The sequence below is a fragment of the Camelus bactrianus genome, chromosome 3 (genome assembly GCF_048773025.1).
Source record: "Camelus bactrianus isolate YW-2024 breed Bactrian camel chromosome 3, ASM4877302v1, whole genome shotgun sequence".
Classification (NCBI taxonomy): Eukaryota; Metazoa; Chordata; class Mammalia; order Artiodactyla; family Camelidae; genus Camelus; species Camelus bactrianus.
In genome coordinates, this window is record NC_133541.1 from 155,686,956 (window position 1) to 155,712,084 (window position 25,129).

Consider the following 25,129-nt stretch of genomic DNA (forward strand, 5'->3'; position numbering starts at 1 on the left):
CGGCGTATGGGAAAGAGCAGAGAAATGTTCATCCTCACTTTTTCCCTGTGATTAAGTCAACGGCCCCACTTTGCCTCGGAATTACAGACGAGCTCTTCTGGGCTGCCTAACCCCCAACTTCTGCTCTGTTTCCCCGTGTATCTATTGTGCTGTCCCTCGGGCAGAAGAGGGTGAGATGTCTTTGCCGGGAGGTGGTCCCCCTTTGCTGGGGAGAGTGAGGGAATCTGTGTACCCCCGGCCTAAGGCCTCGGCCCTTGAGTCTGGAGAGGGCTCATGGCGGTCCCACAGGTGATGGTCGGACGACCTGGCACGTGCTGCCGTGCCCGCTGTGGAGACGGTGCTCTGTGATTCTTGAACTTAACTAAGATCAGATTCTACTTTCTGGTTGTTGGTAAGTTGGAGGAGAAGATGCCAGAGAATTGATAAAAAGAATATCCAGATCAGCCTTGTGAGTGATAGGCAAGAGGACCCGAGTCCCACCTGCGTGAGGTGCCTAGCGGGCTCTGGATGAATTTCCTGTTCCTCCGGGACATGCTTAAGGAAGGGGCAAGGCATGTCGTGGCCATGATCTGTTCTTGTCCTCACAGGGCCCTGTGATCTACATGCCCGTGCTCCCCATCTGCTCCTTGGAGATGAGGTGTCAGGTTTAGGAGCCTGGGCACTGCTGAGCGCACAGCTGCCAGCACCTTGCTACACCGAGGCTGGCTCCTTTCACCTCACATGTCACCTCCTGCTGTTCCCCCAGGCGTCAGTCAAGGTAGGTGCATCGGTGCAATGTAAGCAGGGACCATGTTCTCCCCCTGGACAGACTGGTGGGTGAGCAGTGGAAGCCTGGAGCCCTGCCCCAGCCCCCAGGCCAGTGCCTCCTCTTCTCTCAGGAGGCACTGGTGACATTTTTGCTCAGCAACTGCTTGGCTCTGGGTCTGCGGACCCACCAGAAAATTCCTGCTTGTTTTTTCATTTTGAAGTCTGCCCTTGGGATTTGGAGGAGTAACTGTATATGTGCTTAGCCCATAGTGGTTGACACAGTCACCATTGTTTACCCAGAACCTCGTGTACCAGGCATGGCTCCCGACATCAAAATATAGCAGCGCATTAAACCTCCCTCCTGGTGCGTCTGTCTGTTTTGGTACCGTAAGGTTTCAGCCAGCATTTTAACGTCAGTGAGATAACGCGGCCTGTGAGCTAGGGTCAAGCACGTTCTCCTCCAGTAACTTTTACTCCATTGTTGCTTTTACTATTCCGCAGACATTAATTTTTTAAACAATGCTTTGGTGCAGGAACAGAGCCTAATTCTCTCCTGCTACTCTTGGTGGAAGTGCGTAAAATTGTCCAGCCTGAAATGTGACCACAATTTGTAGCTTAAGACCTGTATAGACCCATGTATGTGGAGTTTTGTTTAGGGGCGTTGACCACGTTGGGGTCCCCCGGCAGCGCCGCTCCCCTCAGGCCCCTGCTCTCCCTGGAGCAGGAGGTGAGGGTGGGTCTCACCATCCCCGCGTCCCTGGCCTCACACACTCACGTAAATTCTTGTACGTGCTGTCAAAGTCATTTTTGTTCTTGTGTGTTTCTAATTTTCTCTTGTTCCTCTTTTCCTTTTTCTTTATTCCTTTTTCTCTTGTACTGCCCTGTGAGCATGTTGTTGCGTCTGAAAATGTGGGCTGTGCACACCCTGCATTGGAAATTGCTAGATCGCCCTCCGTGCTGTCTCCATCGCTTTAAAAAGCAAAAACTTAACAGCTGCCTTAATCCAGGTATTATCCTTGTCATCTTTTTATTTTCTAATTTTTTTTAGCACATCACCCACTGGTGTTTGTTACCTCTTAAAATCCTTGCTTTAAGGAACCAGTTTGGTCCTCCTTATATTTGGTGACAAATGCGCCCTTATTAAATTTGTTTGATTGTTTTGAAGAAGTGAGATGCGAATTCATTTAGGCGGCTGCTGAGGGATGTTTTTCATGGAGTATTTAAACTTGTAAAGTCAAATTCTGCAGCATCTTGCTACATTCCTTCTTTTACACAAACGTGCTTGGCACTCGGTTCCTGGCTGTCGCTGTGTGACGCGCGTGACGGCGCTGCCTGGCCGGCGGTCACTGGTGAGGAAGTGGCAGGCTCGGGGGTGAGCAGCTGTTGGAGGAAGCAGTCACCGTTTTGTTATTTAATTTTTTTTTTTTTTTGCATTTTACTTCCCGTGCCATTTACTTTACTTTGCCTTCACAAAGAGGCAGAAGTTGGTCTAAAATCCATGCCACTCTTTTGTTCCCTTTATGAGGCTGGTTTATCTGAGTATCAGGACACATGTCCTTCTCCTAAGTAGCTGGCTCACCTGGATCTGGTGGACATAGGGACTGCTAAAGGGGACCGTAGCTTCCACCCTGCTCCAGCCAGTGGGCATTCAGAGCCGTGTCTGTGGTTTGCCTCAGCAGCCGTGCAGGCCTCCCTGCACCGGCCTTTACTTTTAACCCATGTTGGCAGTAAATAGCTGACTCCGTGTCTGTTGCAGCTGACGTCCACCTCTGTCGGCCTTGTCGTTAGTTTGCGGTAGTGAGTTTCCAACACCCCAGTCAATTGTGAAGGAAGATGCTTTGGCCGACCTAGGACCTTGGATTCTCACCCCCACCATGGTTCATCTCACCCGGTGAAATTGTTTGGCCACCACCATCATGCTGACCATGAGGCCTTGTTTCTCCTTTCATGCACTGGTCCAAATGTGGACACTTCATTTTTCACTGAATTTGTCTCGCTTCAGACAGGAGAGAATATCTGAAGGAGTCCATCACATTGTGGGTGGGGAACAGATCAGAAGTAAATGTTGCAAGTAGAAGGATTCTAGTCTGTCCGGGTTGGCAAATGCAGGCTGGGATCTGTGATGGCCGGGCTATGCCCTGGACACAGGCCTTTCCCGTGGCTCCCGAGAGCCCAGGAGTCGGAGTGAGAACAGCCTGGCCTGGGTTCCTCCATCCTCGTCTGCTTACTGACAACTGTGTCTGCTAATTAGGAGCTCCCCCAAACCTCAGGCCCTTCAAATCTCAGACCACGGGAGAACCTTGAGTCCCTTCTCCTGGGCCTCCTTTGTGAGAATACAGTGCCTTCTGAGGTGACCAGTGGCAGGAGATGCCTCCCCCTCCAGGGAGCACCCTTTGGAGGACTGTGACTCAGTGCACCATGCTGTGAGCTTGTGGGGTTCCGGCCGTGGTCCCTGCAGAACCAGACTTGAGATGGGCTTAGTGACGGATATAACAGGACTGATTCCAGGGCAGGGCTTGGGGGAGGGAACAGTGGAAATTGAATGTGACCTCAATCACATAGGTGGGTGCTGGGGCTGTTACTAAAATGGGGTGTCTGGGAGGTACCTGCCAGGAATCGAATTCCAGAGTAAATGGCAGACATGAGGCATATTTAAGATGCCATTTGTCATGCAAGTTAGGACTTCAAAGAGGCAATCGGGTCTATGGCCCTGGGGCTCAGGTGAAGGAGCCAGACTAGAGATACACGTTGGGAGTCGTCATTTTTAGCTGGTGTTCACAGACGCGCATGTGAATTAGATCATCTTGAGAGCTGCAGACTGAGGCTGAGGGGGGCAGGGCTGTGCCTGTGTTGGAGGAAAGCCCAGACCATGCAGCATTCGTGTGTCAGTCTGCGGTGTTTGGGATTTTCAGACTAATGCCATTTATCCTTAAGGGGCCGGGGGTTGGGCAGGGCCAGCCTGGAAGAAATCTGAAAGGAGGGTCGTGGCCACGTGTGTGTCTTGGGAAGATGCAGATTCTGCAGGGTCCTGGAGGTTAGACTTCTAAGAAGCTGGAGTTGGAGTGGGGAGAAATTAGTCACACTCACCTGTGAGGGAGGGAGGGCGTCCTTGGGAGTCGCCACACTACTGGACTTGCTTTCCAATGAACAGAAGGCAATCAGAGGATCTGAGGTGAGAATAGATGGGCACTGGGAGGGGAGCCAACCTGGAGAATGGTGCGTGCAAAGTTCTGGAATAGTCTCCCTGAAAATTTGAGTTAAAAATACCCAGACTCTTAAGAACATTGATAGTGACTGGGGAGGAGGCAGTTGTTTTTCTGGCCTCCTAAGGGTAATGCATGTATTCAGGGATACACAGAAGATTCGGGCAGTCCTTTCCCGGGGTTTGATCCTTACCAGGGGGAACAGTGCAAGTTTAAAGGGGGAGAAGGGCAGCGGAGGGAAGCTAATCAGTCCCCGTGTCAGGTACCAGTCGGCAGCCCTACTTGCGTGTTGCATTCTCATCCATGCCTCCCAGGTGGGCGATGGCAGCTCCCTTTTGCGGATTGGGAAGCCTTCTCAGAGGGGTTAAGGAATTGGTCCGTTTAGCGGCTAGTCAATGCTGTAGCAGGATTCAAGCAGGGCCTTGTCAGACTTCAAGGGCATGTTCTCTCTACTAATTCCGGTACCTCTCTGTTGACCTGGATTGGTGAATTGGGTCAGTTTTGGAGCCTTTCACAAAAAATACGATTTAAGTGTCTCAGGACAGTTTCACAAAGCTCAGTGTTCTTTGATGGTTCAGAAGCACCGCAGTGCTTTTCGCCCCACAGAGGTAAGGTCTTACTCCTTGCCGATGACGTGGTTGCAAATGACGTACAGGTGCAAAACCAGACTCAGCAGCTTCAGAAGGGAAACTCTCCAGTTCTCCCTTGATCGGCTTTCTTCCACGGGATGTAACTGCTGCAGCATAGGCCTGAGCTTTCCATATGGAGTGAGGGTTTGATAACCAATGTTAGCATAAAGCGGTCAGATGAAGAAAATCGACGTTGACAATTTATTTTTGGGTTACATTAGTGAAGATATTCTATCAGTTAATGACCCATATATCGAATGAAATTGAGTACAGAACATTGCAATTCTTACTTTCTATTTAGAGTTCTCTTACAGAGTAAGGTTGCCTGCTTTGGAACGTCAGCTCCACCACCACGGCACCTATCAGTGTTTTGGTGTGATTGCATTTACGCAGTGAATGTAATCTGGGCTTCCTCAGCCCCAAACACTCCAGTGCAGAATCACGGGCTGTAGCCATCTCTTAGTCAAGCAAATACTTCTAAAATTATATGATGCCAGAAAAGAAAGAAGAGGGAGAGAGAGATTGCCTTTATCAAAGTTCCTTTCTATTCTAACTGCAAACTGTTGTTGAACAGCTCTGGTTTCCTTTGGATATGAATATATACATTTCTTTGCATGTAACCCGGGTTTTGGACTAGAACACCAAGCTCTTGCTGTCCACAAGCCACAAAAATAGTAGCCAAATTGCACAGGTGTGAAATAGTTTATACTTTTTTCTGAGAAAGAATCCTTGAATTTGGGACTTGGGCTGTGATTTTTGCTTTTTGCTTCCCCCACCCCTCTTGTAATCTCTCACTCCTTCCCACGTGGCCCCCAAGAGTTCGTGGTTTCAAAGGAGTGGGCAAACACCCAGTTGGTCACCATGTACTGTTGCTATAGATGGAGCCCTGCCAAGACCTAAAGGACATTATCAGAGAGGACTTCCTGGAAGAAATGGGCTCTACATTCAATCGTGAGGACAGAGTAAGTGTCAGCCAGGAGAAGGAGTCAAGAGTGTGGCTCAGGTGGCAGGTGCAGCCCGGGCAGAGGCCTGGAGGTTGTGGGGTGAGGACCTGGGGAGAGTGTCCTGTGTGGTCCAGGGTGGAGTGTTCCCCTGCTTGGGAGGACCCTGGAGAGAGCCTGGGGTGAAGGGCTTTGGAAGACGTTGGGTTTTATTTGAATAGACACTGGAGGCAGTGAAGGGTGTCAGCAGGAAGTGACCCTCAGGAAATGTACTTCTGGTTTTGCTTCTCATAATATTCTACAGACAGAAGGGTCGGGACGTTCGAGAGCAGGTCTGTCTGCCCTTTGAGACCCACCCCGTCATTCATTTATTCATAACACGCGCACTTCTGTGTGTCTAGGGGAGAGTGGGTGGACCCTCATTATTAAGCAAGATGTATTTGCTTCTTGTGAGCTTAGCAGTGTCAGAAGTTGACTTAGCCTAGAATGTTCTAGGAATAGAGGAACAAGTTGCGGAGGTTGGAGGGAGGGAAGTCTTGGGAAACAATCAAAATGAGCCTGGAGGTAAGTGGGAAGTAGGAGCAGGACAGGGGGTCCCTGAGGTCACTGGGGACCTGGGAACTGGGGTGAGGCTGGGTGAGCAGTGTCGGGGGTGGGGCTAGAATTCCACCAGGGAGCCTTTGAAGGGTTTGAAGTGGGGTGATGTAATCAACTTTGTGATTTGGGAAGGCTGCCGTTGCTCTGTGTGTGTGTGTGTGTGTGTAGCGGGGAAGAGGTGGAGGGTGCCACCAACTGGGGGGGCCACTAAAACACCATTCACAGGCTGGGAGAGGGGCGTCAGGGCTGCTTGGGGACGGCTGGGGCAGTGTGGATGCCGGATTTCCTTATGGGGAGGGCTTGTTATCGGGGTCGCCCGAGAGGCGACTTTTGGCTGGAAGAAAAGAGATGGAGGCTGCCAGGTGGACTTTCCTCTTCTCTCCTTCCCTGCCTTGTGTTATGATCTTAGCTCAGCCAACTTTTGGAACAGAAGAGCTAAGTTCCAGGGTAGCCCAGGACTTTGTTGAGCTGGTTCGAGTGAGATCTGATAGGATTTAGATTTCTGTTCAGATCTGCATGTTCACTTATATAGAAACCTCCCGTCATTTCGATTTCCATGGGGTATTTATTCTTGATAAAGATTGCTTTCTTGGTGAGAGGAAATTTAATACAGCTGTTGTCTTTCTCAAAAAAAATCATATCTTTAAAGAAATTTAATATTCCAAAGAATAGCAAAATTTAAAAATGATAAAGTAAGGCTTTGGTGTAGTTTCTTTGGTTTCTGAGCTAATGTGGAGTTAGAGACTTTGCATTACTTAATAGCACATCCTAAGTGAGCTGTTAGTGAGCACCCCAGGCCCCACCTCTCAAAACACCATTAAAGTTTGCTCTGAAATAGTGAGGTCATAAAGGTCTTGTTTGCAGAATTCAGTTTGTTTATATTATGCAGCATAGCTCCATGTATAAAATAATAATAGGTTCAAAATTAAGAAAGTGCAAGATAATTGTTTTTTTAAAGCTGAAACATAAACTTTCTTGTGCTAATGTTGCAACTGGAAATTTTGAAAAGAAAAATCCTACTGTAATATCATCTACGTGGAATACATATATGACTTCCACATTTGAAAAGTAACGGCGCAGTGGTTTTAGAAGTCAGGAGCATTCCAACTCAGATACTGGCATTGATGGTTGCTGGTTTTCAATGGAAGAGCCTAAATTTTTCTTCTTAGCATTTTTTTTTTCTTTGTATTGAGAGGGCTGAGTAGTGCTTTGCCAGCATGAGTTTGGGGCAATTTGAGGGCAGATGTCGTGTAGCAGCAGTGAGATATTTCCATGCGTTTAATTTTCCGGACATCACCAGGGCACATGTGGGGTTTGTGCATGCAGGCTGGGATGCTGCAGGACTCCCTAATCCATCACCGTTATGTCCTGGAGCTGCTCCGGTTAGTGAATAATTTTCTGTGCCTTGGAGGTAAAGTGGTCTGATGCAAATGATCAGATATATAGTTAAAGTGCTATTACTTGAAATAAGAGAAACCTAGAAATATGGCTCTAACAATACAGGATGAGGGAGGAGAATTGGCTGAGCTGCGTGCAGTGGGGAGTCTTCTCAGGTGACTCCCACGCCGTGATTCCTGCCAAAATCCGTCCCAGCCCTGCACGGTTGTCCTGCCGAAGCAAGCATGCACTTTGCTCAGAAACGCACTGAATTTCCTTGCGCCTCTGTTTGTTGGCTTTTTTTGAAAGCACATCTTGCCCTTTCCTTAAATGCCATCCCTGCAAGTCGCGTCATACACTCATCCTTCTGGACCTCGTCCATACATAGCTGCTGAATGGATGAACAGAATGTAGAATCTCCATTTAGTGAAACATTATTCAGACGTAAGAGTGAATAAAAAAAAAAAGAGGAAAATGAAAAAGGCCACCTCTTCTGGGAAGTCCACTCTGACTGCTCAACCTGCCCTTTTCTCTTTGAAACACAATCACTTATGCTCCACTCTACTCTTTTTGATACTACTTACAACCCTCTAATAAACTTTAACGTTTTCAAAAAAAAAAAAGAGATGCTGATACCACTTCAACATGGACGAGCCTTGACAAGATCATGTTAAGTGAAAGGAAGCAGACACACACGGCCACATATTGTTGACTTCAGTGATCTGAAATGCCCAGAATAGGCACATGCAGAGGCGGAGAGCAGGTGAAGTTTGCAAAGGGATAGGTGGAGGGGGGTTAGGGAGTGACTGCTAGTGACAGGGGGATTCTTTTGGGGTGATGAAGTTTTCTGGAAATAGATGGTGATGAGGGCTGCACAACCGTGAGTGTGCAGAAGACTGCTGAGCTCTGTCTCTGGGAGTGCCTGTGGTTGGGGGCGGCTTTATTTTCTTCTCACCCTGCACTCTGAAGAGTCATCTTGTGCAGTGGCCTTTCTACTAGTGTGAGTGGTGAGAATCAGAGACTTTGCAGAGTCTTGTTTCTTTTACCTCCCCTGCTGAGTGTAGGCAAAATAAATTTAAGCCTGAGAAAGTGCTCCATCTGCAGAAATGTATTTCAGTTTTGCATGATGTAAAAATCTTGAGAGCTTTTTAATTGTTGAGGACAGTCTGTGGGGGGAAATAGCCCGTGAAGCCTTGGGGAGACCTGGAAAATCCGTGCTTCCCTCCCTGACACGGGTGGAGTATTCACCCCAGTTCAGGCAGTGAAGGGCCCAGACCCGTGATTGGAGTTGACAATCGTGAATATTTACGTGTATCCGCTGCTTCATCTTGGATATTAATTTCAAGCTGAGTCATTTGTGGCGGCAGCCTCATCCTACATCAGGAATTTATAGTATCTGCTCTTTGAGATGAAGACCTGACAGAGTTTATTATTTAACAGTCTCCCTTGAATTGATATCTCAGATTCCTTTGTCAAAAGCAAAACAGCAGAAATACAGACGTCCTTTAATGCCAATATGACCTGGAAAGGGTTAAGTCTCTGTGCATCAGTGGCCTTATCTGCGGTTGGGGATGATGATAACAGTGTTTCCCTCAGAGGGGCTGGTGAGGGGAGAGTGAGGAGCACAAAGGGAGGACGTACAGGAGATGCTCATGAATGACTGAATTTAGTGCTCTCAGCCTGGTGAGGCCTCAGGGGCAGAGATGTCAGAACAGAGCATTCCTAGCCGGAGCTAGATCCGTGTTGGCAGCTTTTGTGATCAGTATCACAACTGTGGGTTATCAGGTAGTTTTAAGACTTGGTAATATGAATTCATGAATAATGTTAGAAGACTAGACATCTCAGATTCAGTTTACATAGTTCTCAAGATTTCCTCTGAGAAATGGATGGTTTTTTCCCCATCTTAAATCTGAGATGAGTCTCTAAAAAATTTCTGTATTCCTCCATCTTTTTGCTTTAATTCTCCATTTCTTAAAAAAAAAAGTTTTTAAATTGAGTTAGTGGGGACTGAACTGAGGGCCTCATACATGCTAAGCACATACTCTCCCAAATGAGGTATAATCTTCTCCCTGATTTCTTTTAAAATTTACTTTCTTAGTATTCAGAGGTTAGAGGCCTCTAATTCTTTTTCTGGAGACTTGTCCATGAACCTGTAAATCTATTATTAATGGACAAAACTTGGTTTATTAAAAAAATGAATAGTATATTCTGCAATCCATCCAAAAGGAAATGTTCATTGGCTTAAAATGTTTCTCCTTTAAGGTGATTTCTCCTTTTTGGTCTAGCTCAATTTATTAACAGACATCCTCATCATCATAATGACCAAACTCTCTCTGAGTGGACACCTCCCTAAGGCTAAAATACTTTCCTCATGTTTTACTTCATAGCAGGTGTTTGACGGTAGGTATCAGTGTCTCCTTTTTTGCAGCTGAGGGATTGAGAGATGGAGAAGATTGTCCCAAATCACACGCAGCTGTCGGTGGCTAGCTCGGTGCTGGAACCCAGGCTGCACAGGATTCATTCTTAATTGCTTCTCTAATCAGCCTCCCGTTGAGTGGTTACCCGAACTGCTGTGACTCCATAAATGGCCGATTTTAGTGATCTCAGCCTGATGAGGCCTTCAAAGGGGAGACACCAGTGAGAATGTGAGACAGAGTGGCATAAATTAAAATTGTACATTTTCACAGATGTTTAATTCTCAGGTAGTGGCATAAAAAGTTAATTTTTATGTATTTTAGTGCTCTGTAAGCACTAAAACAAAACATTAAAAATAATTCTAATGCAAATGAGAAGTGGGCTTTGAAAGTCCAACCACTGTTAATGATGTTACTTGTTTTTCTCTAGTGGCCCTTATTGACAGAAATACTTACAAAGACTGAATTGGTTTTATGTAGTCTTAATATGGAAGAAAAGATTGTCAGTGAATATTTTAAGAAAATCTTTATTCTTTTCTTTCCTGATGATGTATATATAAGTTGTTTTCATGGCTTAAGTACATTTCCTCATTTGTTAAATTTGAGTAATATCGTTTAACTTGTCTGACTGTGAGAGTTAGTAGCCTTGTATAGAAAGAACTCAAGAGGTGCTTAGTAAAAATGTGCTGTCACAATGACAGATATTTTAGAAGGATCAACTCTGAATACTAAAGAGGGTGGCTTATTACTGATGCATATTTAATATGTATATATATGATATATATGAATATGGCTTAAAGTAACAAGGATTCATTTATTTTTTAGTGCACTATGAAGTTTTAATGAAATCTGTATCATTCTAGTGAGACAGGGTCTAGTTAAATTGCCTTAAGCAGACGACCTTGAAGATTATTTACACAGAATGTGTATTGTTAGAACTCAGATGTCATGTTGCCGTGTAACCATCCACTCAGACACTTAAATTCGTTGGATTCTGACATCCACATTGATCATTTTCAGGGAATAAGCTTCTCTCTTTTGTGATTAAAGAAAATTTTGATCTTTTTTCCTGCACTCTTAACAGGTTTAAAATATCAAAACATTGATATGACATGTAACTTTTTTAATAGAGACAATAAAGCTCATGCTGTTTTATTATGTAAATAAATGTTTTTGTATTTCAACAAACGTATGATTTCCTGGATTTTGAGAAGTATGTTGCAAGATACTTAGATAACCTACTTTAGGAAAAAACAGACGCGGCTTTTATGAATATAGGCCTAGTACAAATCTGTTCGTTTTTGCTACAGTGCAAGACATGAGGCCTAGGAGAGATTTGCTGCCGATTGCAAGGAGGACAGATCCCATGTCTCAGTCTCCCCTCTTGTAAAATGAAGTGGCTGGACTGGATTCTTTCCTCTTCTAAGATGAGTTTCCATGAGCCTGTGTCTTTTGTTTATATTCAGGAGTATTAGCAATATCAGATTAAATACTGTGTTACCCTCGCTTCCCCCGAAGCAAAGTGCAGTATGTGCTACAGAAGCTTTTATTTATCTGATTCTCGTTTCTGATCCTACAGGCAATTTTGTGTTGCATGATTCCTGGCAACCTGGAAGGTCTTTTTAGCCATAGGTGGCGCTTGTTGCACCTTCTTACCGTCTTAATTTTCCTGTTTGTTAAAGAAGGCTTAAACAACGTTATTTTGTTTTGATTTCTTTGCTTGATGCTTCAGAATAGCACAATGTCCATTATGTCTCACTACCTGGAAAAATTGTTCTGCTTATATATTACTTTTATTCTGTCATCTCGCTGTGAACATCTCAGACTTGCTGTGTAAACAATGGCAAAATCGGACTTTTCTTCCAGTGTTAGAAACCAGTGAGCCGAGAATTTATAAAACAGCTAGTAGCGGCCTCTGGAGCACCTTAAATCTGAAAAGTGTGCTGGGTTCCCAGAGTATTGACCCCATTGCTGTGTGTTAATTGGTGGTAGGAGATTTGGTACATATAGGAAGGGGTGTAGTTTTTTGACTTGGGTTTGCGTGCACGCGCTGCCACTGAGCCATGTGAGCCTGAGTCAGTTCGTTCTGAGTTTTTCCCTCGTCTGAGAGATTGGGACGTTGGTATCTTCTTTGTAGAATTGTGAGAATTAGAAATTATGTAAAGGGTTTACCACAGTGGGTATGTCAAGAGGGCTCATAATCTTTAGCTGCTGTTTGGTGTGAAGCCATCATTTTATAGTCTTTGTCAATTACTAAGAAACAGGAAAACAAGAAAAGCTGGCTTTATGATGAAAGATATTTGAGGAGGTTCCATAGTTCCTATACCCATAATTAAGCATCAGCAGAGTCAGAACTGTTATACAGTCACCCTGAACCAACGTTAAGCCACAGAATTTTTTGTTACTTCATATATGTTGGGGCCTATGGGGATCCAATACTTATATGCATGTTGTCTCCAGCAGCCAACTGAGAGATGACACAAAAGAGTAGGCAGGCGATAAATGTCTTCTTTGTTACTGATGAAGCCACGTTCTCCATGAACTTCAGGGCTGTGGGAAAATGTGTGTCATGATACTGTGTCCCAGAATTAGAGACTCACCCTGTCCCAGGTAACTCTGGGCCACAGCGAGCCTTCCCTTGAGAGGACCTGCCGCTTCATGCACAGGGCTGTCCTGACATGGAGCTGAGCATCCCAGGTGCTTCCCAATGGTGACCAACACTGGAGGGAAAGGTAGGGTTTCACATTCCCTGCTTGTCTCCCCGGACTCACACCTCACCCTGTTAGTGTGACGAGGGCTAGCTGTGATCCAGCGGCCAGGGGTATGAAGGGAGAAGCACTCTCCATGGCCCAGAGGAGTGGGGAGGAGGCATCACCTCCCTAGTTTAAACAGGTGGTGGGATGGAATGGGAGGGTGCTCCCCAAGAGTTTATAAAAGGAGAAATAAGGATTTTCTTTGGGACTTATACTAGCCAGGAAACACATAATATTATTAGAAGGGAGACATGTAAATCACTTTTATATTAAGTTGACATTTGTTGAGCACCCAAAATGTGCTACATTCTTTTCTGAGAGTTTTACAGAAATGAATCCTTCAATCTTCTCAACAAGTGAGTAAGGAAGGATTGATTGTTATCCCAGTTTTACAGTGTGGAAATTTCGGCACGGAGAGGGTAAGTAAGTTGGCCAAGGTCACAGAGCTAGTAAGTGGCAGAGCTGGTATTTAAACCCTGGCTGTCTGGTTTTGAGGCTCCCAGAGATGGGCTTTGGGTGTTTAGAGGTATCTGCATCCCTGAATCTTTGTACCACTTTGCATCAGTTAGCCCAGAAAGGACAGGGAAAGGAGAGTTACACAGGTGCTCACTGTCATGTCTCGGCCACTGTCCACGAGGTGTGCACTGTGATTAGCGTTAATTATTTTCTAGGCAGTAGATCTGTTGGTATAACAGAAATTTAGTCCATTGAGTTAATCTAGAAATCCTTCCTGCTATGCTTCTGTCCATGGTTGCCATGTGACTGCCTGCCCGTGATTGGGCTGTGGAGGAAAAAATGTACGCATGTTTGAACTCTGATATTTCAGTGTGGTTTATAGTTTCACTTCTTCTGTTACATTAATAAGTTTCTGGTTTTCTTGCATCAGTGTGTCATGAGTTTGGTTAATGTGAAACCAGTCCATGGGAGCCCAGGGATGCTAACGGTATAATTTCTGAGCACACTGTCGCACTTCTACCCGTGCAGACCTGGCTGGAGGATGTCGGCCTTCCTCACTGATTTCTCCCAAGAGCAGGGCCCTCTCCCATCCTCGGATGTGAGGCTGGGACCTCTCTGAGTAGGCCAGTCGGTGGCCAATTCCACCAATCAGAAAATGATGAAGTACCCGGAAGTGGGTTTAATAGAAGAAAAGGGCTTCCAGGTAGTCCGATGGGCTGTTCGAGTCCATTTGGTGAGAAGCTGTCCACTGTCTGTGGTTGAGCTCCTGCTTTGCTGTTGAAAAGTCTGGATTAGATGAAGGGATTTTAAAAAGGAGAAAGGAGTGATTTCAGGTGGTACGTCCACACCGGTGAGAAGTGATGGATGACCGCCTGTGTGAGGCATAGACAGAGTCTTACAAACTTCATAATACAGCTTTAAAAACTCTGCCATCTGAGTGCACTTCATATGGGGTCCAGTTCATCACTGGTCACGCTGAGAGGACAAATAATTGATGATGGCGGAAAGGACACGGAGGCATCAAAATGTCTCAGTCATGTTCCCTGTTTAAAGGATGCGGCACAATGTAATATATTTGAGCTGGTTTTTCACTGAACAATTTTTAGTGTTTTCTGGGACTCCCCAGTGCCCCAAGGCTCCATGCAGCTGGGTGTCCCCTCAGAGCAGCTCTATCAGCGCTTGCCCTGGGCTGACGTGTTGTCACGGGGAGCAGGACGGTCAGCGTCCATGGCTCTTCCGAGATCCGTCTCCTCATCCGCAGTGCCGGGTTGCTCATCCGTGTTTACTTAGTAGGTTAGCTGAGAATCACACGTGATGGTTGTCAGGTGTGATTTGTGTTTGTCTCTGTGATTGGCATTTAGTCAGTGTTTGATAGAAACCCTTGTTTTTTTAGTATAATTGTAGCAGCTAGATTGCAGTGGTTTTTAGTCTGTATTTTTTTATAACTTTATTCTTATTTTTAAATATGCACTTATTTTTATTTATTTTTTTGGAGGTACTGGGGATTGAAGCCAGGACATTGTGCATGCTAAGTAGGTGCTCTACAACTGAGTAATACACACCCTCCTTGTCTACACTTGAAAATAAATATTGCAATACACAAAATAGATCTTAAACACCATCATGGGACCTAGTCTCTGTATAGACAATTGAACACGTATGCTATTTCAATAAGAATAAATGTTGTTGAGATACATTTCTGAATCTGTTAATGTGCTTAAAAACGATCATAGGTAGTGATAAACACGAGTCTTTGATCCAGTACTTCTTAGGGTCTGTTTTGCCATCAATGGAAATTACATTCTACAGAGAAGGCTAATTGGGTCTCTTTGATATTTGGATGGTTTAGCAGATGATCAAGGCTTTCAAAAGCTGACAGAATTGTATTTTAAACTAACTACAAAGTTATCTTCTAGAAGTTGGAATTCCTAAGCTTGTGAAGTGTCCAGTAATCCAGGAGGTATGTGTCTGTTTCTGTGTGAACGTTTGTGTGTGTGATTTCAGGAAGGTAGAAATAAGTTCCATATAGACTTCTGATACCTTTCTCCTCAAGTTCAAGGTGTAGGCATATATTTACACAAATAAATTGATATTCTTTTGTCATTTGGCATATTGGAAATAAGAGGTTGTCATACTTGTTTCAGAAGGGTTGGGGAGCATGAGCTTAGAAAACGGGAGGAGAAAGAGGCCGGGAGGCACTACACTCTGTGCAGGATTTGAGGAACAGTAGCTTTTCTTTTTCCTTCTAAAGCAAACTGGCGCTGAATTGGAACATACTATTACTCAGAATTGCTTTTCTGATCAGATACAAGTGCCTCAGATTTTTGAAGGCAACATGAATGGTGAAATGTGTTTTAGCAGTTATCTTTAAAAGTAGTTTTATTTTTCAAGTAAAAGGCTATAGCCTGTACTTTCTTCCAGCTGTACAAGACATGCTTATTAATCTATGTACATGATCTGTGTGCTTAGTTTCTTTGTTTTTGTTTTTTTTTTTTGGAATGCTTTTTTCATTGTGGTTTGAATGAATGTTTAAAATTTCTGGATTTTGATGTTTAGAACATGCTGATTTATGAGAACCGTTAAAAACCTGATTGTTCTTTGGTCCTTGTTTGTTGGGGCACCCTATTGATTTCTGTTGTCTTTTAAAGAGGGAAATGCTTCCTATAGCCTGTAGATCATTAAGTGAATGGTTTGCAGTGTGCCTTTAAAATTCTTTGAATGCATTAAGCATGTTTGTCCAGTGAATTTTGAATTGACTCATTGTAATGACTTTGCTTTTGTTCTGTGGCTTTTGCTCCTCTCCACAAGAATTTGAATTCTCTGTGGCATTTTGTATACGTGTTCTTAACAGGGGAAGAAATTTTGCATTTTTTACAGAGCTGGGTTTTCCTATCCCCTCTGAATGCCATCTATACTTGATACAATAAAAATCTGTTATTGAAGTGCATAATTATTTCATAAAATATTTTTTGGCATAATCAGAAACAATGACAAAGAATGATAAAAAAATACAAAAACCTTCCTTCCTTTGAAGAATAGAAATGAGGTGGTCAGGCTCACGCCTGCTTTGTGCCTGACACACTTACTCTCATTTCATTGTGTATCATGATTCGGAGATGGAGTTGCTGCAGGTTTGTAGATTTTTGTTTTAACATTTGTGTTGAATTCTTTCTCCAGGCTGATGTTTCCTGTTGTGTTTGTGGAAAGAGTAGAAGGGAAACAAATAATTTGTTTTGTTTTCAGGAGTCCTGAGTTGATGAGAAAAGTGTTGAGGGTGGGCTGAGGAAAAGAGTGACACTCCCTCTCGTCCCGGCTGAAATTGATAAACAAATAAATCAATTAAGTGTATCGATATTTGACCAATAGTAGTTAGCGGGCCCAAAATGGATAGATATGCCCAATGGAAATTACTGAGTTCATCTGTAGAATTATGTGCTTTACCAAGTAGAAGCAGCTTAGAGCAATCAGAAAAATCAGTAATATGATGAGATATAAAAGGGATATCATATCTTTTATTTCTGAAACTTTTCTACGGTAAGTTGTGTAGAGCTAAAATTAATTTTCAAGCAACAGTATTTAAGAGTGTGGGTGGTTCTGTAGGATCGTTATTCACGGATGTGCCTAGACCCTGCTAGAGTGGCTGAAGATGGCAGGAAAAGACCCAGAGGCAGGATTTGTCATCCTAGGGTGTCCTTCATAATGGTTCCATGTGAAAGCCCATGATTGGTTTAACAAACTGTAGCACACACCAGCCGGCTGTGAACTTTGATAAGAAAAAAATATGCTTAGAAACTGCTTTACAAGCAAGTGCCTGTGCATCCTCACACCAGTCTCCTTGCCTTAAAAAGCAGAGACAATGCTTTGCTTGCATAGTTGAGGTTTTAGATAGCACTCTGCTGGTTGCAAAGAAAGGACCGTGGCCCTCAGCAATAAACGCTGGGCTTGTGTGCTGTTTGATAGTCTATTATCCCCAAAACAAGGACCTGACTGGTCTGGTGGTCTGCTTTGTAATTCACATATATAAAAATGTATCTTGTTCCCCTCACCCCATGACTTCCCTAAAGATACATTAATCCTTTGTACTCATTGTGGATTTTACAATCTCTGCCTCATCCCTTCTTTCCCGAAGTTCCTCCTTACTATCTCACAACTGTTGATGAATTTTTCCTTTGATTATACACAATAAATATGGGAGCATTTGAGAGGCTCGTGGAGTTGGCTCCCTACTACCTCTCGATTTCTTGACTTTTTACACAGATCCTTGAATAATCATTCCGTGCTGTTAAGACTTCTGCCAGCCAGATGCCACAGTTCCAGGTGAGAAGTATGCAGGCTTTATCTCTCCTACCCGAGGGAGAGAGAGGAGAGAATTGAGATATGCTCCCCCGTGGTCCCTTCTTGCCCCAGAGCCACTGCAGTTCACCTGAAGCCTTCTGGCCTCTGCTCAGAGGGCCTCTGTCCCAGGACTGACTGCAGCCTTTTCTTCCCTTGACAACATTTCCTTTCAGAAGTTGGTCTCTTCTCTGGAATTCCACCCTGGCAGATGTGATGGTGGTCAGGGTGCTGGTTGGCAGTCATTTGGGGACTCCCAGGAGCCATGCTGATTCTCAAGAGTCTCTCAATCGGGGTTACAGAACAGTCGAGAACAGAAGGAAGCCCATTCACGTGAGGTCAACAGAGCATTACATCACTTTTATTTTATTTTTGAATTTTCAGTGGAGAAATTAATTGTAGCAAACTGTTCCAGATTTTCGGCCGCCTGCTTTCCTCATCACCACTTCCTTGCTGGCTCTGGTGCTTGTTTTACAGACCAGGTTTCTTCTCTGGTCATTTCTAGCAGCTGGGCTTGCCAAATCCTTGATCTGCATTTGAAGCAGAATGCTTCTTCATGATGTGAAACTAATTTTCCTATTTCTGAATATTTCATGTACACTCAGCAACTGTTTCAAGTGAAATGCTCTTGTCCAATTTCGGTTAACTCACATTTGCTGATCTCCTGCTTTCATGCTGAAGGCAGTTTCTTCTTCCTGTAATAAAATTTAGCAATTTGCATTTACTATGGGAAGGTAGTGGCCCGAGGTGCTTTTATTCTTAACAGTTTTAATACAATTCACCCATTAAAATGTACAGCGGTTTTTACTCTATGCCCAGAATTGTGCATCCCAGTCAATCTTAGAACATTTTCTTCCCCCCAACAGGAAGCCCCGTATGCATAAGCAGATATTTCCATCTTCACCATCCTCCCCCAGCCCCAATGAGCCACTCTTCTCTCTCTGTGGATTTGCCTGTACTGGACATTTCATTTAAATCGAGTCACTTCATGTAAGTGGAACCGTCTATTGTGACTGACTTCTTTCACACTGAGTAACGTTTTCAATGTTTGTCCACGTTGTGGCCTGGGTCAGTACTCTATGCTTTGCTATTGCTGAATAATATTCCACTGTATGGCTGGGCCCCACTGTTTACCCATTCATCAGGTGATAGGCATTTGGGTTGTTTCTGCTTTTTGGCTGTGATGAGTAGTGTCTCCGAGAAAATTCCTTTAGGAGTTTTTATGTGGACATTTGTTTTCAGTTCTCTTACGTGTGTGCCCAGACAGCAGAATTGCTGGGTCATTCAGAAACCAAATTTTCAACTCCCTGAGGACCTGCCAGGCTGTTTACCAAAGTGGCCACGCTGTGTTACGTCCTCACCAGCAACTGCTGCCTGCTCCGCTTCCTCTGTGTCCTCATTAGTGCTTGTTATATTTTTTTATTATTATAACCTATTGTTGTGGGTGTGAAGCGGTTTCTTCTAGTGGTTTTGACTTGATTTCCCTTAGAGCTAATGATATTGAACATCGTTTCATTGTGCTTATTGGCCATTTGTATATTTTCCTTAAAAAATACCTTTTCAGATCCTTTATTCACCTTTTAATTTAGTTGCCTTTTTATTGTTGAGTTGTAGGTTTTGTTTTTTTTTTTTCATTTGGAGATACAAATTCCTAATCAGATAAATGATTTGAAAAAATTTTCTCCTGTGTATTGGTTTTTCACTCTCTGGATGGTGCCCTTTGAAGCAAAGTTTTAAATTTTGATGAACTCCAATTTATCTCTGTTTTCTTTGTTCCTTGTGCTTTTGGGGTATTATATAAAATCTGAGGGATTTTATTTAAAATTTTATATATAAAATAACTTAATTCGTAGGACCGTTCTAGGAGATGGGTGCGGTTTTTGTCCCCAGTTTATGGATAGGAGACTGAGATGCAGAAAATTTCACTGACGTATCAGTGTCACAGCTACCCAGTGCTGTGGGAGTTCAGACCCTCATGTTTGTCCCCAACATCTGTGCTTTTCACCAACATGCTCCACTCTTTCCTGGAATCGTTAATGAAAAACTGTTTCCGTTTTTGATTTCTTGTTAGTTTATTTTCTCTTTGGGGACCTCATCTCCTCATTTTCCTTTCGGATATCAGTGTAGATTTATTTTAGGTCTCATGTAGGCAGAAGTATTGCTATCAGTTAACTTCTTTATTACTCACTCTCCGGTGATGATTGTTGCTATTTGACCTAATCAAGTCATGCTTAACTCTTTCCTGCTCATGACACTGAAAAGAGTCATGACTTACAGCATGCTCAAAGAAGAAAGTACTTGATTGATTTCATCTTGCTACCCAATCAAACCAATCAAATAAAAACCCGCTGTTGACACAGATTATATGCCCTCCAGAATAGTGTCACTGACTTCCTTGTGTTTCATTTGTTTGGTCACAGTGTCTGGATAGCGCCTTGCTGTCCAGCAGTTTTGTGAGGATACGGTGCTTGTGAATCATTGTAAGGACAGAATTTTGACAACAGACTATGTTGTTCATTTCACAAGGGCAAAGATAATATAGAAATACTGCTCAGATCTATTTTAAAATTAAGCTTGGAATTTTGAGAAGAATTCAAGAAACCATACAAAGATCTTTTTCACTAATTTTAGATCTATCTTAGACACATTATGGTTACATAGCAGAGTAACTTATCAAGTAGATTTGACAAGAGGTGTGTATTATTGATTTTTTGTTTTAGTTGAAATATTCTATCTGAGATAAAGTAATCAGTGCCTATAAATGCACAAATATGTTTGTATTTCTATGTAATATGGGAGCAGAATTCATATGTTTCTATATAATATATATGACTGTGTGTTTTAATCTGTCTGTCAGTGTTTTTATAGTTTTTCAGCAATGTTGTAACTTCAGAATTGTTCTAAGAAAATCACCCCAGATTCTAGTGCAGTTTGTACTGTGTATCCTGTCTTATGCATGGGATTCCACTGTCCCCTCAGGGAGAAATTTCCTCTCCTATTGAGTTAGTAGCAGATTTAAAGGAACTGTGATTTCTAAGCATTTGCTCTCCATGTGTTTGCAGTTGGCTGTCAATCACGATATTCCCTTTCTTGAGTTTTCATTGTTCAATTAGAATTTTTGAAAATAAGTGTTGATATGTTGTATTTTTCTCCCTAGAAACTTGATGTGTTTGTGTTTTTCAGTTTTCAATTTCTTAAAAATGTAAATGCACTCTTGTTTTTAAGTAGTCCTTTTTCACTAGATATTTGTTTACCACTTTATAGTTAAAATACATTTTTTCCAATGAATGAATCGTTGTGCATGATTTAAAAAATACCTTACTTTTTATTTTTCTTATTCTAACAGGTATATTCGTTGTAGAGTATTTAGAAAATAAGGATAAACACAGTAATAAGTTAAAATGGCCTCTAATCTCACCTGGAGATACAGTTGTAAGGTTTGAAATTGAGAATTACAAGTCCTCTAACGTTGTTCTTCTTTTTCAAGTACGTTTTGGTTACTGAGACCCTCGAATTCCCATATGAATTGTAGCTGCAGCTAGTCAGTTACTGCAGAGGAGCCCACTGGGATTGTGATCGAGACCACGTTGAATATGTGGATCGCTCTGTGGAGCACTGACATTCCAAGAGCACTGTCATCTGATCCAGGAATGTGCGTGGTGTGTCTGTCCAGGTATTTAGGTCTTCTTTAATTTTATTTCATCCATGTGTAGAGTTTACATAGTATTATTTTACTTTATATTTTCCCTTTATACTGAGTAAAAATGTGCAAGTTACCAGAATGAGAACTGTATTATAGCCCCGCCCCTTTCTGCTACCATGGACCCTGCGGTCTTTCTTTGCCCTCTGTAAAATCTTGCACAAAATAAGACCTAAGTAACTCTTTCTTGAATGAATGATTTTATGATTGCTGAATGATGCTTGAGAATCCTTGTGATGATATCTTTTTCCCAGACTTTCCCCTTTTCTTAATTATGCCCTTTCCCTTCCTTTCCTCCAGCCTGGGTTTCAGCCTGCCTGTGGCATTGATTTTCCCTATCTGTGGACTCTTCCTTTCACTAGTTCACGATAATGTTACATATGGGCTGTGGAAACTTGCTAGATGTCACGAAAGAGCCAATCCATTGCATGCTAGTATTTTTAGTTTGTGGTATTCTTTTCTCGATTGAAATTAAATCAGGCTGACCCCCTGAGCTCTTTTCACCTTCCTATACATGATACTGCTCTGGTTGCTGCATGTGCCCTTCCACCAGACTTGGTTTTGGAGTTGAGTAAGTCACCATCACTGGAGACCTCTCTTAAAAAGATGAAGAGGACATTTCATCCTTCTCCCTGGTTGGGGACTTGGATGAGATGAGGTAACAGATAAAGAATGGAGCCCCAGCTCATTCTGACCACTGCTCTTTCCGTTCCTTTCTCCAGGGGAAAAGAGTACAATTCAAAAATATAATGATTGTGAGCTAAAGAGATAGGCAAGACAACCGATCATTTATAAAATGTCCTTTCATGCCAGAAACAAATGTATTATACACAAAATAAGCACACAAAGCACGGTAGAACCGTGATAACAAACGTGGGTCCGAGTTTGAGTCCTGCTCTGGAATGACCAGTCCTGTGAGATGGAGAAGTGGTAGGCCGGCTTAGCGTCTCTCGGACTAGTTTTCTGTCCTGCAGAGACGGGGCTCGCTAGGCGTCCCCCCCATAGAGGTGCTGGGGGGTGTAAGTGACACACGTGGGCAGCCCTAGCACAGCTTCTCTTTCCTCGTAAGTGCAGGAGAGCATAGCTTTTGCGGTTACGGCTTTATGACCGCCCCGTGAAGACTCTCAGTGCTTCTAAGGGATGCCTTGTGGTTTGGAGATGGGATTCTCATTTCTGTAAATACCCAAGGATTGTGTTATTGGGCCCTGCTGATTTGAATCTATTCTTTAGAAAGTACATATTGTAGATATATTTTTCAAGCATGCATGCATTTTTCTTTTATTATTTATAGTTCTACCCTCTCATCTCTTGGTGTGACTTTTCATGGAATCCAGGAAACAGCCCTAAGCCACCTGCCTCTTCACACGTCTCCGTGGCGGTTTTCTTCCCTGACTAGAAGAGGGTTCTGCATAGGGAATTTTCTTTGTTCCCCTTTTCTTGGAGTCTCTCTGTCTGTCTGCCCACCTCTCACCTGTCCAACTGTCCATTTCTCTACCCACTCATTCTTCTGACTTGTTCCAAAAACCATTTCAGGCAGCTTACAGAAGAACAGATACCAAATAAGCAGGTTAGAAAATGGGGCCAAGTTCAAACTGTGAGGCTAGGAGGTGGGCCTGTGTTAGGGTTGCAGGCGTGAGACACACGCGTCTGCCCTGTGACTTATATGATCGACAGCAAGAGTGTGCCTGAGGCTCCCAGCAGACACAGGGAAACAGGGTTTGTGGGAGATGCTCACTGGCTGTGAAATAAATAAGTGGCTTAGGATAAGCCCAGCCTTTCCAGCTACTAAGGCTTAGAATATTTTGAGTGTCTTCCAAAATCAGGGTATTGAATCTTTTATTTTTTCAGAGTTCTATGTATAGTTTGTTACATTCTATACCTGGAAATTTCTCCAAAACTGCTTCCCACGTGAGTCCCATGGCTCGGAAATGGGGTGGTTCTGCTCATTGACGGGTGTTGATCAGAAACATAAAATGACAGCCTGAAAGGTGCCTGGGATTTGTCAGTTATGTTTTGTCAGTGCTGTAGATTTCAGAAAACACTTTCACCGTTTCTCTCCATCTGAGGCGGCAGCGTGTTCTCTTACCAGCATCAATGGAGCTCAGGGCTACGGGATGGTGGGGGCTGACTGCACTGCCGTGAAGACAGCTAAAGTTGTTACTGCAGGCGTGGTGCTTTCACGTAGTGCATTTCATGTTCTTTAATAGGTTTTAACAGGTAGTTAATTAACTGAGTTAATTAACATTTAATAAATATGATGCTTTGTTGAAAAGACAGTTATAGTCAGAATATAAGTTGTGAACACTTTGAAAACGGTTTCATTACTGAAATTTTAGTAGAGAAGATTTAGTTTATCTTATTTATGCCTCTCTTTAAAAGTAACAGAGAAACAAGACAGAAAAAGCAGAGGATGATTTCTGTTCTTCCTCTCGGCTTGCAGGTGCCCTCACCTCCAGTGGCATCCATCCAGACACCAGCACTGACAGTGGCCGTGCTCAGAACTGCCTCAGCCCTGAAGACACAACTGGCAAATAGAAGGCGGCCACGCCCTGTTACAGCAGGTGCTCTCACTTTGTGGGTCCTTATGTAACTGCGTGGTTTTAATCAGGATCGCCCGTTCTACATTGTGTGGCGCTGCTGCCGTGTCTCCTAGTTATTGTTTCTGTAAGTACTCATGTATTTTTTTCAATGTGTGGTACTAGACATCTAAAAATGCTTTTTTTAGAAGAAAAATAATGTGTATTTAATATAAAAGTCTGAAAAAAGGGGCAAAAGTGTCTATCCTGATCCCACTACTCAGAGTTAATAATTAACACTTTAACATCTATTTTCTGTTCTTTTCATCATTGTGTATCTCCTCTGTCATAAAAACCAGCGAGCACTCTGCCTTTTTCTGTGTGGAGACCTCCATTTTCCATTGTGCTTATTTCACGTTTTTCTACAATATTCTATCCCCCCTTGCATGATTTTTAATGACCAGTATAGCATTCTGTCTTGTGGAGGCATCTTCCATTTTAGTTCGGACTTAAATAAACTTTGAAATTCCAAGTATACTTAACTGAAGTACTGAAAAGAGAACTGTGGTGGTACCGAAAGGCCCCTACATCCCTTCCCCTTTTTTCCTGAGAGTAAAAACTGCTGAAAATGTGGTATATATATATCATGACCTTTATGCCTGTGTCATATATATATACACATTCATACATACACGTATATCAGAAATCTATCTATATGTGTGTGTATATATGCTTTATTGAAAAATAAGGCCATACTATATGTTTTCTGCAGCTCTGTTTATTCACTCAGGGGTATATCATAGACTTCCTCCCACTCCAGACTCACCCGGTCCTTTCAGATAGAGTAGAGGGTTCTCCTGATATGTAGGTTTGGTCTCTTGTGCAAGGACACCTTCGGTGGGAGAGTACTGTGGACAAGGCCTTGGACCACGCTGAAACGCTGGCCCCTTAGTGCCTACAGCTCGCCTTGATTTACGGCATCATTGTCTTGATGGTGGATACTTAAGTTTTCTCCATTTTCCACTGTCAGAAATGGTGTTTGACTGGCATCCTTCTTTTACAAACATTCCTGTGACCTTGAATGAGTATTCCTTTAGTTAAGGTTTCTGGAAATTCAGTCCCTGGATGTGACAATTACATACATCACAGGCTGCTTTCAAGTGACTCTAGAAATTCCTTCTCCTGTGGGGAATGAAAAGATGTAGAATAACTTATGTAACCAATTCTCTATCGCTGGATATGATTTCACTTCAGCTTTTCTTCCCACCATTGTAAACAGTGCTGTGTAAATGCTCTGATGAGTACATGTTTTTGAACTGATTTTTTTTTCTAAGTGAAACGATTCCTAAAAGTGGAGTTCAGTGTGTGTGTACACACGTTTTTCAGAGTTTGCATATCCATTGATATGTCGTCCTCCAAAAAGTTCGCTAACAGTTTGTTCTCTCAAAGATGGACACTAGCTAG

At 43.1% G+C, this 25,129-nt stretch overlaps 1 protein-coding gene across 50 annotated transcripts in view; it reads left to right on the plus strand.

Moving 5' to 3' along the window:
• LOC141577196 (uncharacterized) overlaps positions 1–25,129 on the plus strand; it is a 191,819-nt gene that overhangs the window by 85,081 nt on the left and 81,609 nt on the right. For all 50 annotated transcript variants that reach the window (XR_012505929.1, XR_012505926.1, XR_012505930.1 and 47 more), the window contains 7 exons: positions 588–757; positions 1,636–1,754; positions 17,375–17,434; positions 17,626–17,787; positions 18,316–18,439; positions 20,937–21,122; positions 23,590–23,813. The gene's annotated coding sequence lies outside the window, so the exon portion shown is untranslated. The remainder of the gene's footprint in view (positions 1–587; positions 758–1,635; positions 1,755–17,374; positions 17,435–17,625; positions 17,788–18,315; positions 18,440–20,936; positions 21,123–23,589; positions 23,814–25,129) is intronic.